We start from the raw sequence: 14,796 nt of genomic DNA, 5'->3' as shown, positions 1-14,796 counted from the left end.
AAATTCCTTCCTTTCACATGAAATATAAGATAGCTCATATGTCAATTCTTTTCAATATACTATGTTCATCATAACTCATTTTAGAGGTGGTGGACTGTAATAGGTAAGGGCATGGATACTAAAGTCAGACTACTTGGTTTGAATCCCAGCTCAGTGACATACCAGCTGCATAACTTTGGTCAGTTTTCATAAGTCCTTTCTGCTTCAGTTTCCTTATATGTGAAATGGGGGATAATAATAGTTCCCACCCCATAGGGTTGTTTGAAGGTTTAAATTAGTTGTTCTTTGTAGAGCTAACAGTGTCTGGCATATAGTAGGTATTTGGTAGGGCTTTGCTAGATACATAAAGCAAACTACTTTTTAGTTTGCATTTTCAATAAATTAATTCTCAAGAAATTAATAGTCTGAATCTGAAGCCAATAGTTTCTTTCCCATATCAGTGAATTTAATATAAGTTTCAGAATCACCAATCACTTTATAAATGAATCTTTGTCTTTTCCTGAAACAACGTGGCCTTTTAGGAATATCAATATAGAAGTCATGAGTGTCCAAGGAAGCTCATCAACTTTATCTTAAATGAGTCATTCATCCCCGTATCTCAATACCTGTCTGAGGAGTTGAACATTTGACAGTAGTGATGGAAACATCTTTGGGGAAGACAGACTGCCAGGGAAATGCGTGGTTGAAGGAATTGGACAGTTCACTCACCCCGCTTCATACACAACCTATAAAGCACCACACAGGCCTTCTGCTCTGGCCCTCTCTCCATCACTCTCTCGTCCCTCCAAACTCTAGCCACGCTGGTCTCCTTTCTGGTTTTTGTATGTATGTGTGCAGGCCAAGCTTATTCCTGTTTCAGGGCCTGGAATGTGGTTTTCTCAAATTTTCACTTGGCTGTGTCCTTGTTATCTACGTCTCAGATCAGGTGTCACCACCTTAGAGAGAACCTCTCTGGTCACTGGGTCTAATGTTGCTTCTACCACAGCCAGAGACTTCCAGCCATATTATCTAGTTTTGTTTTCTCGAAAGCACTTATAAACATTGGAAATTATTTTATTTATGTACCTGCTCTCTTGTTACCTATTTCCCCATTAGAATATAAGCTCCCTGTGAGCAGTGACCCCATCTGTCTTTTCACATCTCTGCACCCAGGGTCTAGACAGTCCCTGGAATAAGGTAGGAGGAGCTTGATAAATATTTGCTGAATGTAGTCCTATGTTCTGTGGATAGGAGGGCCCATGAAACTAGAATCCTGATGTGTGATCTCAAAGTGGAAACAGATCTTGCCCTTTCTGGAACTTAGTATGTAATAGGAACTTACTGTTTTCTCCTCAAAGTGAAGAGAAAGAAAAATCCCTGAGCAGCAGGTGGCCCACAGTCATGAGAATGGAGTTAGGGAGAACATGAATATTAGCTAGAGATCTAAAAGAGATTGGTCTTTGAAACAAAAATAATTTGGGTTAGGAAACGGAAACACAGCCCACTGCGCTGTCCTACCTCCAATATTCACTGCCTCTAGGTGAATCTCCAGGACACGACAGACTAAGGAAGTTTGGCACAAAATGTTCAGACTGGAAAAAGTCAAATAAATTTCTCCAATGCTGTTCATTCCTCTAGAAGCTTTTATTTAAAAAAAAAAAACAGTAGTTTTCAAAATATATTTTACTTAATAAATATATTTCCATCACTAACGGTTTCTTTCACATTATGAAACAAGGATACCCATGCCTTACATTGTTTCCAGTTCCTGATCAGGTAGGTCATAAGTTCAAACCCCGAAAGTTTAGTTGATTGGTTCCTTTAAATGCAGATTATAAATTTGGAGTCATCAAAAATAACCAGTGAAATACATCTTCCAAAAGTTGTACATTTTATATCATATTTTTCTCGTTGACCATTCAACATGGGTGAACTGAACTGTCTAAGATCCCATGGATGCAGCTGAGTGTGGCCTTGTGTGTCTGCAAAATTGCCAAACAGAATCAAGAGAACTGAATTCTAATTCTTGTGATGTGGCAAGCTCTTTCTCTTCCTGAGATTCCATTCTCCCTCTGTATGCCACAGAGAGGTTTTTAGTTAGGGCTGGATCCATGGCTTTGCAAGCCCTAAGAATTCCTCTGTGTTCCATTAGGGGATATCACAAGGTAATTCCTAAGCCCTAAATCATCTTCCAAAAACTGAGGCCCATAAGTTGGATAATAGGAGTCAACCTCATGTTTTAGTTCACTCTTCTCTCCTCTGCATCTCATCATCTTCTGGGATTATAGTGTTTATACTGAGGATTTCTGTTTCCTCTCAATATAGAGCTCTCCTGGGTCTCTTTTGAGGCTCTATTGGTAAAGATGGGGTGGGATAACAATCTTATATCTCCTAGAAACACCAAGGTTGAAGTTTTCTCCCTGATTTAGAGGATAAAAGTGAGGTCCAAGGACCCACCATGACACCTTGCTTGATGCTGGTATGATAACATTCTCAAAGGAATTGCCATCACCATCACCATCCACCATCTTCCTTGATGAAATGGATTTTATATGAATTAAATTGATAGCTGAGAATCTTGTATTGAATAAATGTAACAGGTTCTTTGGGGTAGAGCTCCCAATCTCAAGCAACTGCTACGCCCAGCCAGGCAATCAGAAGGAATGAAGCAAACCAAGGAGGGGTTCAGCAAGGTCTCCAGGAACCTAAGTGTGGGACTCTGGTGAGCTGGTGAGTGCATCTAAAGGCATAGCAACTACTAGTTCAAACTGTGGCCATGTAGAAATATGGGCCTATTGTTTCTTGGCCTGTTTTTTGTCAAGAGAAACCAGAAAACTGGATTTTTAAGTGTAAACTCTGTCTCAATTTTGAACACTTGACAACTAATTTATGAGTGAAGAAAACTCATCTGTTGCCAGATTTGGCCTGCGGGTTTCAATTTCTATTTTAAGTAATAATTTAATTGCCTTTTTTTGGATGTCAATTACATACCAAATACTCCATATACATTATTCCATTTAATTCTCCAAACTCTGTGAATTAGAAGTTAAAGTATGTGTATTTCTGATTAGGAACAAGAGCTACAAGTTTGGAGCTTACCTAAGATTTCATAGGTTCAGGTCTGCTGGACCATGATCTTCCTACCACCACCACACCTCCATGTAATACAGGCAGTATGATTTGTCAGGTATTCCAGAAGGAGTATCTTGAATGCCTTTTCAGATGGCTTTGTTACATATTATCGTCATTAATCAAATGCTCAATAAAGAGTATAAATAAACACAACCCCAATAACAGGCCCTTATCAGTCATTATTAGGATTTAAGTACAGTTAATGAAGTAGCCATTAAGTGACTGCTTAAATAAACATTTGTAGAGTGGCTTTGAAAATGGAATTTTATGCCTCCTTATAACTTGGTGACTTCTACAGGATATGCACCTTGTTTCTGGCCTCAACAAAATTGTGTGTATGTACAGGCAAACCATCCAATACGTAAATCCAATTTTGTGACTGGACTCAAAATAATATTAGCATTCCAATCTCCCATCACCTCTTCTCCACTTATCAGTATTTCTTCTGGATATCTTCTAACATTACTCCTGCTCTGTATCTTCCCACACCTGTTCCCCTACCAACTCCCACACCATGGCCATGAGCTACAAAAGGGGGCAAGATAGAGGGGAAGCTTCTAAGATATCACACAAGAACGGTCCCCAAATTGGCATTCGGTGTGTCTTGCCAACAGCACTCCGGCTGCCTAAGCAGAGGCTCCAGAAATAAAGAAAAATGAAAGTGCAAACCTGAGGTTTTATTTCTCCAAATCAGACTTTCAGAAAAACAAAAGTAAAATTTAAAAGATTCCATGTTAAATAAGCATTTTGTATCTCTCTCTTGTTTTTAGTTAGGGCCTATCAACGTATGAGTTAAAAAAAAATCATGTGTGCCTCCAGATTGCCAAAGCACTTTCAACATATCCGGAGTACTTTTAGTATTTACTCTCTCAAGTTACAATATCAGGAGCCATAAAATATTGTTTGCATAATCTTCTTTGATGAAAGAGCCGTGCCCACTGAAACCTGCTATAGGAAACCCTAGTATCAGTTTTTTGGCAAAGACTTAGTCTTTTACATGGTATTTCCTCTTAACAAATATTAGAAATTTATCATTATCAAAGTGTTAAAAATTTGTGGTACTTTATAAATAGCTACTCAATATTCACATCATCCTTGTGTCATATTTCCCAGAAAATAAGTAAAGTCATGGAAACTATGAATGCAATTGTTAAGATGTGTAATTTATTAAAATGTATAATTTTTTCATTTAAATTGTATTCATTTTTGGAAAAGAATTTCATATATGTTATATACATATTTTGTATATATGTTTTATATGTATAATAAACATATTTACATATATATGCATATATATGTGTGTATATATATTTTATATATGTATATAAAAATTTATTTGTAGGGTCCGGTATCTACAATATGTAAGGAACTCTTACAATTCAACAAGCCAATTAAAAAATGGGCAAAGGACTTGAATAGATCTTTCTCCCAAGAAGATATACAAATGGTCAAGAAACACATAAAAAGATGCTTAATATCCTTAGTCATTAGGGAAATGCAAATCAAAACCACAATGAAGTACCACTTCACACCTACAAAGATGGCTATAAAAAAGAGAAAAGAAAGGAAACAAGCATTGGAAAGAATGTGAGTAAATTGGAACTCTCGTACATTGCTGGTAGGTATATAAAACAGTTAGTCTACTGTGGAAAACAGTTTAGCAGCTCTTAGGAAAGTTAAACATAGAATTACCATACAACCTAGCAATTCCACTCCTAGGTACGTACCCAAAAGAATTGAAAACAGGTTCTCAAACAAATACATGGACAAGCATGTTCATAGCATCACTATTCATGATAGTCAAAGGGTAGAAACAGTCCAAACAGTGGATGAATGGATGAACAAATTGTGGTATATACATAAAATGGAATATTATTCAGCCATAAAAAATGAAGTACTGATACATGCTACAATGTGAGTGAACCTCGAAAACATGCTAACTGAAAGAAGCCAGACACAAAAGGCTATTGTATCATTCCAATTATATGAAATATCCAGAATTGTTAAATCCATAGAGATAGAACACAGATTGGTGTTTGCCAGAGGATGGGGAGAGGGGAAATGGAGAACTTGCCTACTGGATAGGGTGTTTTATTTTGGAGTGATGGAAATGTTTTGGTACAAGATGGAGGTGGTGGTTGCACAACATTGTGAATATACTAAATGCCACTGAATTGTTCACTTTAAAAGGTTTGATTTTGTTATGTGAATTTCATCTCAATAAATTTTTTAAAAATCTGTTTTAAAAAACTTCATTTGTAATGATTTTCAGTAAAAGTAATCTATAATAATGATGGCATCATTTCTAGAATCAGTAGACTCAAGTTTTTGATATAAAAGAAGAGTGTATTCCAGGAAATTAGGCTCTTGGGTGCTTTATGAATATTTATTTTGACCCATCTTCATTTGCCAATAAAAGGAATATTTTCATTCTCAATTAAAGAAAACATTATAATTTGTTATACCTATTTTAATCAGTTGCCATTCACACCACAACAACTCTGGACACAGAAGAGAGGAAACTCAGAGGATTCACCCCCCTCAGTCATTACAGATCCATCCCTTATACCTCATGAGCATTCCAAACACTTAGACCTCTCAAATATCAGAAATTCCCTTGTCTGACTCTTAAATTCTGTTCTTCTAAATTCCTGCTCAGCTGCACTCAGGACAGCAGCTCTTCCAAAGTGACTTTCTCAAATACCCAACCTCAGGCTGCCTCCTTCTTTGTCCCTCCCATTCTGTCTTCACATCAATCTAGAGAAAATAATAAGAATGGGCTCTCCTTCTTGCCAAGAACTGTTCCACTCCCATGCCCTGCTCTGAATCCAATGTTCTTTTAATATCCCCAGCTTCTTCAGCAGAAAGTGAAATCTGCAGAAAGTGAAAAGTCAATTGTGTGATATATCCAAAACTCATGGATCTGATTCTTAAAAAATGGAATCACCACAGTCACTTTGGAAAGCAGCTTGGCAGTCCCTCAAAAAGTTAAACATAGTTATCATATAACCCAGTAATTATACTTCTAAAATTCTCCTTTAGAATTCTTCCAGAATTCTACTTTACCTACCAGAATTAAAAACATACACCAGGCAAAAACTTATACTCAAATGTTTATAGCAGCATTATTCATAATAGCGAAAAAGTGGAAACCCAAATATCCATCAACACATGAATAGTTAAACAAAATGTGGTATATACGTATAATGGAATATTATGCAATCATAAAAAGAAATGAAGTACTGATTCATTCTACAATATTGAGCAACCCTGAAAATATTATGCTGAAGTAAAAGAAGTCAGACACAAACGGCCACATATTGAGTGATTTCATTTCTATGAAATAAACAGAATATGCAAGTATATAAATAGAAAGTAGATTAGTGGTCATCAAGGGCTGGGAAGGGGTGGGAAAGGGGCAATGTGGAGTCACGGCTAATGGTTACAGGGTTTCTTTCAGAGATGATGAAAAAGTTTTGGAACTAGACAGTGATGATGGTTATACAACATTGTGAATATAATAAAAACCACTGAATCATACACTTTAAAAATAAAAGCTAAACTATAAAATACCTGGAATTGCCAATTGTTTAATCATTAGATGTCTTGCTATCTTAGCCATCTGGTGATTGTGAGTGGATTCAGACAGCAGTCAAGGCAGATTCTGAGATTGGGAGAGTTTGCCTGGACTCCCATCACTGCTTTGCAGAGCCTCACTCTAGAAAAGCACTGTGGTCTGGATTCAGACCCAGATGTGGCTTTAAGCAACTTGGTTGCCTGTTATAAGGCCTTGTCTCATTATTTGTAAAACAAAGACAAAAATATTTAACTTACTGTATATTGCGAGAATTAGACAATAATATATTCAGAAGGCTTTTTCCTTAGTAGGCATTCAATTAATGGCAGCTATTTGTATTATCTTAGGGGACTTGCTCCTCATCTCCGAAGTACAAAAAAATCTGGCCTTAAACAATAGAAATATTTTCTATTCCATTCAAATTATTATTATTTTCTAAATCTATTGCCTATAATTAAGTCTTTATATGAATTCCAGGTGAAAAATGAAAAAAAGTAATCACCTAATCAGGTGGTTGGTACTCTGTGTTAACCACTAGAATGAAAGGCTGTTATGCTTTCATCCAGGTGTTTCATCAAATATAGCCCCGAATTTATAATTTATACTTGATTCTTTTCATCAATGTCAACTGTTCTAAACAATACATTTATGTAGGACAAGTGTCCATAAAAACATTAGATTCAAATTGGTGCTTAATAAATCCACCCAAATTTTAAGATATTCAGTGAATCACCTTTTTTGCTGCGCATTATGCTGAGGGTTGAGAGGAAGGGATACAAAAATAAGGCATCAGAGCCATGGTCTTTGAATTCTAGACTTTGGCTGATCAGTGTTTATGGAGGAGGATGCTGATCATCAGGGACCAGGTTTATGAGAAAGAAAGGGAGAATCTACCTTTCTTCAGCATAGAAAGGGCTCATAGTTAATACCCCAGTGTGCTCTATGAAGAGAAAAAGATTTTTATTAAAATGGAAGTGAAAAAAATCAGTCTTGACTTCCTCTGACAACATGGCAACAAAGAAATGATATACTTTTCGGCAAGAAAGAGTCAGGATTAGAACACAGTACTGAAGACTTCCTGGCCGTAGAATCATTTCTAAGTGAAAAAATAAATTATTTTTGGTAATGTATTACAAAAAGAAATTGTAGAAATTAATTCTCTACGTTTGAAGAATAAAATAACCAAACAATGAATTGTAATAAATTGAACTCTACTTAAAAATAGGACATTGAGGGTATAATGCAAAGTGAAATAAGTCAGAGGGAGAAGGTCAAATACCGTATGATTTCCTTCATTAAGTAGTAGATAATAACAACAATAAACAAACACATAGGGACAGAGATTGGATTGGTGGTTACCAGAGGGGAAGGGGGGATGGAGGAGGGTGAAAGGGATAATGCGGTACATGTGTGTGGTGATGGGTTGTAATTAGTATTTTGGTGGTGAACATGGTGTAATCTATGCAGAAATAGAAGTACAATGATGTACACCTGAAATTTTTACAATGTTATAAACCAATGTTACTGCAATAAACAAAAAATTAAAAAAAAAATAGGACAATAGCCTAGAGGGCTTTATACATTATTCTCCACTCTATAATTATATCATTTCAATATCACCAAAAAACTGGGCATATCTTTACAATATATCTAATAAAGTACAAGTTGCCAACACTGAGCAAGTTTCAGGCAGGGGGCAAGTCTGATTACAAGGCATAATGAATAGGAAAAAGCGTTTATAACACCATTTTGCATTTTCTGCATTGTTTTAGTATATAGATTTCAAATTTTAATTTTCTAATGGCTGAAGTTACTTCCTTTTACAGAAGCCTTTGAAAAATTGCAATGTTTTAATTGGTTTACATTAAAGACACTTAGAAGCTTGAAGAAAAAGTCTTTCCAGATGAGCAAGAGGTTGGATAAATGTAATGGCATATGGTTTGTTTTTTATAGCTACAATATGCGAAAAATAGAAGTATAACACATGTATTCAATGATATATATGTATTATACATATAAATATATATTCTGCTTATAAATTATGAGATAAGATTATTTTGTACAAATGTGATTTTGTTTTCTTTCTCTTTCTTGTTCCCTTTATGAACAAAAATAACAACCGAAACTTAGAACAATTTTAAACATCTCATTATACCAGGGACCTAGCAAAAGATAAAATCAACGTATGCAAAGCCATGTTGCCACACGGTCCCCTGCTCAGACTGTGAGCGGGGCTGTCTAGAGGGTCTCAAAGCCTCAGGGCGGGAAGACTGTCCACTGAACTTATTACCAAATCGTCCCCCCACCCAGCAGGCTTCCTGAGAATCATTCCAGATGGATGGGTCACGAACTGTTTTTTAAATATCTCTCAGTAAAGATATTTCTCACATCCTCTGGCAAACTCGGAACTTCCGGAGGAAGTTTTATTGCCCCTGGACCCCTGAGCCCATTAAGTCGCTCAAAGAGAGCTAAAGGGCATCTGATTATGACAGTCTATGTACTCAATTTTTAAATTTTCAAAGGCTATTGTTAAATGACTCCATACTTTTTCTGCAAAGCTAAAAAAAATCTCAATTAATGTCAACTTTTCTCTCATGATGCTATACATGATCTATTTTATTTTACTTATTTATTTATTTTGTTATCTTTTGAAGGCTCATACGTATTTCAGAAGACCCTTGTTATGGAGAATACTGTTCTAACCTAGGAAGAGCAAGGTATAGTGGAAGGATTATCTCTGAGAAACATAAGTGGACCTCAAACTCAAAAGGAAAGTTTTACTGGTTAATACTGAGTCTTCTGTAACAGAGTAGGGGCATACCCTCAGGCAGGCCTTGAAGAAGATTGAGAAGGGAGCTGTAATTATTATCCCATTACCTCCGAAGGGTGGCTCCTCACCCTGCCTTCATTAGAGTTTTCCCCTTACCCACGCTCTCCTGTGCTACCCTCTGACCTCCGAGCTTGTTGCTGCCACCTGTCTCCCAACTACATTTACTTTAGCCTTAGTTAGTAACTGAAGGGTCAAACTCTTAAGTTCCAAAGTGACTGATTAGTTGGTGCTAATGCCCCTCCCCCACACTTATTTTACTACAGTTCTAATTTAACTTTTTAGTTTAGAAAATTTCAAACATCTGTAAAGTAAGCAGAATTGCATAATAAACCCTGTTTTCTCCAGCCAATTTCAACAATGATCAATATTCTGCCATGCCTGTATTATTTATACCTCTACCCACACTCCTTTTCCCTTTTTTAACTTTACTATTTTTTCTTTTAGTTAAAATTTACATAAATTGAAATAACATATTTTAGCTGCACTATTTTGGCAATTGGACATGCCTGGGTCACACACACCCCTTTCACAATATAGAATACATATTTCCATCTCCCCAGAAAGTTCCCTCCCAGACTATCCTCGCCCTTCTTCTTCCAAGGAACAACCACAGTTCTGAGTCTTTTTTTTTCTGAGCTCAGTTTTGCCTGTTCTTGAACTTCTAAAAATGGATTCATACAGTATGCAGTTTTTGGTGCCCATCTTCCTTCACTCAGCATAATATTTGTGCAATTCATACCAGTATCAGTTATAGGTTCTTTTTTGTTCTTATTGTTCAGTAGGATTCCACTGTATGAACTCCATACCACAATTTGTCTATTTTTTCTCTTGTTGATGGATAGTTGGTTGTTTCCAGCTTTTAGCTATTGCAAATAAAGCTGCTGTGAATATTTTTGTACAAGTCTTTTTGTAAATATATGTTTTTATTTCTCCTGGGTAAAATACCCAGAAGTGGAATTACTAGGTCAAAGGGTAGTTGTGAGTTCAGCTTTCAAGTTTAACCTTTTCCCAAAGTAGGTGTACTGTCACTTGTTTTTAAATTGCATTTTTTGTTGTTGGTTTGAATAGATAATTAAATCAAGTGGTCAAAAAATTCAAAAGCATAACAAGTACATATTGAGAAGTATTCTTTGCACCCCATTCCTACACTGCCTCCTACAGGTGAGCACTTCCATTAGTTTCTTGTGTATTCTTCCCATTTTTTCTTTTATTTATTTATGTAATTTTGTTGAGGAAGATTGGCCCTGAGCTAACATCTGTGCCAAGCTTTCTCCATTTCTGTTTGTGGGACACTGCCACAGCACGGCTTGACGAGTGGCGTAGGTCCACACCCAGGATCCAAACCCAAGAACTCCAGGCCGCCAAAGCAGAGCGCACCAAACTTCACTACACCACTGGGCAGGCTGGCCCCCCGATTTTTTGAAATGCAGTGATAAGTAAATAAATATGTATTTGTCCCCCTCCCTCTCCTAACACAAAAGGCGGCCTACTATATAGCCATAATGCATCTCTCTATTTTCACCTAAGGACATATCTTAGAGCCTTTCCATATTGGTGAATAAAGAGCTTCCTCATTCTTTTTCTAAACACTGCTCTATTGATGGACCCTTGGAGTGGTTCCAACCTGTTACTGTTATAAAGAATGCTGTAATGAAGAACCTTGTACCTACATCATTACATATATATATAGGAATATATATGGGCTAAATTTCAGAATGGTGTTTTAGCCTTACTAGGCCAAGGGTTATAGGTATTTGTAAGTTTGATAATATTGCCAAATTGCGCCCCCAAATGTGTTGTGATGTGTACCTCCATCAGCAATGCATAAGAGTATCCCTTGCCCATAGTCTTGCCACCCGAGTGCACTGCGAATCTGGATCTTTGCCATTCTCAAACATTTCAACCCAAGTATCCTAAACACCTGGGGAAAATAAACATACAAAAACCCCACATGCCATGATTTTGTGAGATGAGGTCCTAAGCAGGACCCGCTACATAATTTATGGGGCCAAGTGCAAAACAAAAATGTGGAGCCCTTGTTCAAAAATTATTAAGGATTTCAAGATGGTAAGAGTAGAGCATTAAGCCAAGCAGGGGTCCCTTCTAAGCATGCAGCACCATGCAATGGCACAGGTTGTAAGTCCATGGAAGTTGTCCCTGGTCCTAAACATCGTAAAGAAAGCAAGAAATCTTCAAGTACCTTATTTTATCTTAAACTCGATACCCATCTTTGCACTCCACTTCACATAATAATTATGTTTTATATTACTTATATCAAGTTAAATTGCTCTTTCAGGAAGGCATATTGTATTATCGTGCGGCAATACCCCCCCGGCAACCACCAGGCACCCCACACGCAGCCTGATGGGAGAACTCTAGATAACATCTCGCAGAACTTCCCTGCTTCCAGACAAGCTTTTTAACACTAGCCATATAAATACAGGGCCACCACTTTCCCTGCCTCACATCTCAATAACTGAATAACTGCAATGATGGAAATTGAAGAACAAGTGGAGGATAGTGTTGGGACAGTCATTGGAAGAAGAACCGTAAGTCCAAACTGCACTTGATGTTTGTCTTAATTTCTGATCATACAAAATCCATTAAGGAGCCCACTTTGCCCTCCTAGAGAGGGGAGCGGTGCCTTATACAGTGGCGATCTTAGTGCTTCTGCATTCTCAGAATGGTTACCATTATGGTGTTGGGGACCCCCAAGCATCAGTGTTGATGGTCTGGAGATGAAGCTAGAGGAAATTTCCTGAAAGAACTTGGGATAGTCACTTCTGAAATAATAGAAAGCAAGTGGAGTAGAGGGAAAGAGACAAGTTTTGTAGTGAGATATGGGGGGAGGGGTGGCGTGGCATTCACTGAGATGCCGGGCGCTGTGTTAAGGGCTTTACATACACCATCCACAGACCTCCCATCTTAGGACTGCTTCACAAACAGGTAGCATCTGAAAAGAAAAGAGAGACAGAGAAACAGACACAGACAGAGACTGACAGACAGGTGAAGAAACATCTACTCAAATAGGCAAAGGGAAAAACATAGAACTGAATGCCAAACAATTGACTAAAATATAGTCAACATACTCATGAGGATTGAGGCAAGAGAGCAGAAGAATTTGATCGTATATTAAACTAATCCACATTTTCAAGTCATTACTGTATTTATAGGTGTTAATCCAGATGGCCCTTAGGCGGGCCACCGTTCTCTGCTTTTTCACCCCCTCTGCTGGTAGTGCTAAAAAACAGTCCTCAGGTCAAGATACCAGCAAGCACCAGGGAGGATCTGAAGAAAATGAGATGGGTGTTTTGTACAGCCATGCTTTTCAAACTTTAATATGCATACAACTTGCCTGGGAATCTCGGTAAAATGTAGATTCCTATTCAGTAACTCTGGGCTTGGGCCTGAGAGTCTGCATTTCTAGCAAGCTCCCAGGTGACGCTGGTCCTTGAACCACACTTTAAATAGAAAGGCTTTAATCACCAGCACAAAACCCCTTCCTGAGGTCTCCCAATTTCACAGAGCACTGATCTCTATGACCCTTAAGTAGCTCTACATACAACAATGGGTCCCATCCACCACTGAACAGTTTAAGTTCATTGGGAATGTTTTTCCAGCTGCCTCAATGATTTACTTCTATACAAGTCATCAGCTTCTGCACGCAGTCAATGGTATTAGGATATTGGAATCTAGTTAGGACATGTTGTGATGATTTTGTCATATGGAATCAGATTTTTATTTTAGAAGAGTCATTTAATCAACCCTCTGATTTTACAAATCAGGAAGTTGAGGCAGAGAGAGAGTATGTGACTTGACCGCGGTCACACAGCTTGCTGATAGCAGCCAGACTAAAATCTAATTACACTGACACTGTTCTCATGCTGTCTGTCCAGATTATATCCCATTTTTCTCTTTCTCTAATGCGACTGGACTCATATCTGCTAAATCCTATAGATCATTAAGGTCCTAAGTGGCAGATCACAAAACTCAGGAAATATGACAGTATTTATCTTATCACAACAGTTTTCCTCACGTCTCATTCTTTTGTAATTAGTGTCCGGTTCTCTTATCAGTAGAGGTAGCCTTTAAATATCCATTAGAAGAAAAAAGAAATACTAGAGCCTGTCTTATAGCGTCACTTATCTTGGATGTTTGATCTTCATTTTGCTTTATCATTTCTGCTTGAATCCAATTTACTACAACATGGTACATTAGCTCTTAATTGATATTCTTTAAAATTCCCCACCAAAATAATACAAATTAATTCCATATAGGGGGGTGAGAAGATTCTTAATAAGTATGTGTTGACATTATTTGGGTAGATGAAAGAATGAATTGATTATATTCAGATAAATTCATCATAAGTAAATAGTGATGAAAATAATAATAAATTTTCACATATTGAGGTATATGGGGAAGCCATTCTGGTTTAGACCTGATTTGGCCTAAAGTTGTTTTTCCCAGAGCAGCCTGACTTATAGCCTGTCAAGCATGCATTGTACATCTGCTTCAAACATTATCCCAAAGCAAAGGATGCAATCTTTGAAGATAGGGATAAATGCCTCCCTTCCTCTGACGTCAATATCAGTACTCTTTTGAAGGTAAATTTTTCTTCCCAGAAACCAGGGTCATGTTGACCTGCTGTATATGTGCTAAACTGCAGCAGAATATCTCCTTGTGACTTTGAGGAAAACAATGTATCCTGTCATGCTTCATGTATGTTCTTTGTTCTGAAATGATATATAATCGTGCCGCAAATCACACTCCTCTGAAATGTTTTCTCCTTCTGTGGAGACTGCCTTCCCAGCTCAAGTAAAATGCGCCCTATCTTTCCTGTCTATAGAATGGTTATTGGTTATTTGCGTGGACGATAGCAAACAGAAGGACTTGACCCTCAAACAAGCCCAGGCTGAAAGTGGGGTTAGTCATGGACTACGTAATTTTAAGTTCGTTAGTCTTCAGCTTCAAAATTCCCTTCTGAGTACTTATGTGATTTTCATGCCTGACTGAGAGTGAAAGGTGAATTTCCAAACTGCCCTTTCCATTCCCAACAAAAAAAGGCACGAGAGTAAATAAAAAGTTTCCTGGTCTCTGAGGTCCCACCCAATAAAAGCGTAGAATGCAGATGAGCAAAGTGAGTGGGCGAGTGAAATCGTTTGTAACAAAAACCCATTATTCACAGATGAGAAATTTATATTGTCAGCATAATATCTGTGAGGCTAAACAACGCGGTAGAGTATATAAAAGCAGTGCGCTTTGTGCAGAAGTACAGAGC

The sequence above is a fragment of the Ceratotherium simum genome, chromosome 9 (assembly GCF_057802395.1).
Source record: "Ceratotherium simum simum isolate JZ-2026a chromosome 9, ASM5780239v1, whole genome shotgun sequence".
Lineage (NCBI taxonomy): Eukaryota > Metazoa > Chordata > Mammalia > Perissodactyla > Rhinocerotidae > Ceratotherium > Ceratotherium simum.
This window is presented reverse-complemented; position numbering follows the sequence as displayed.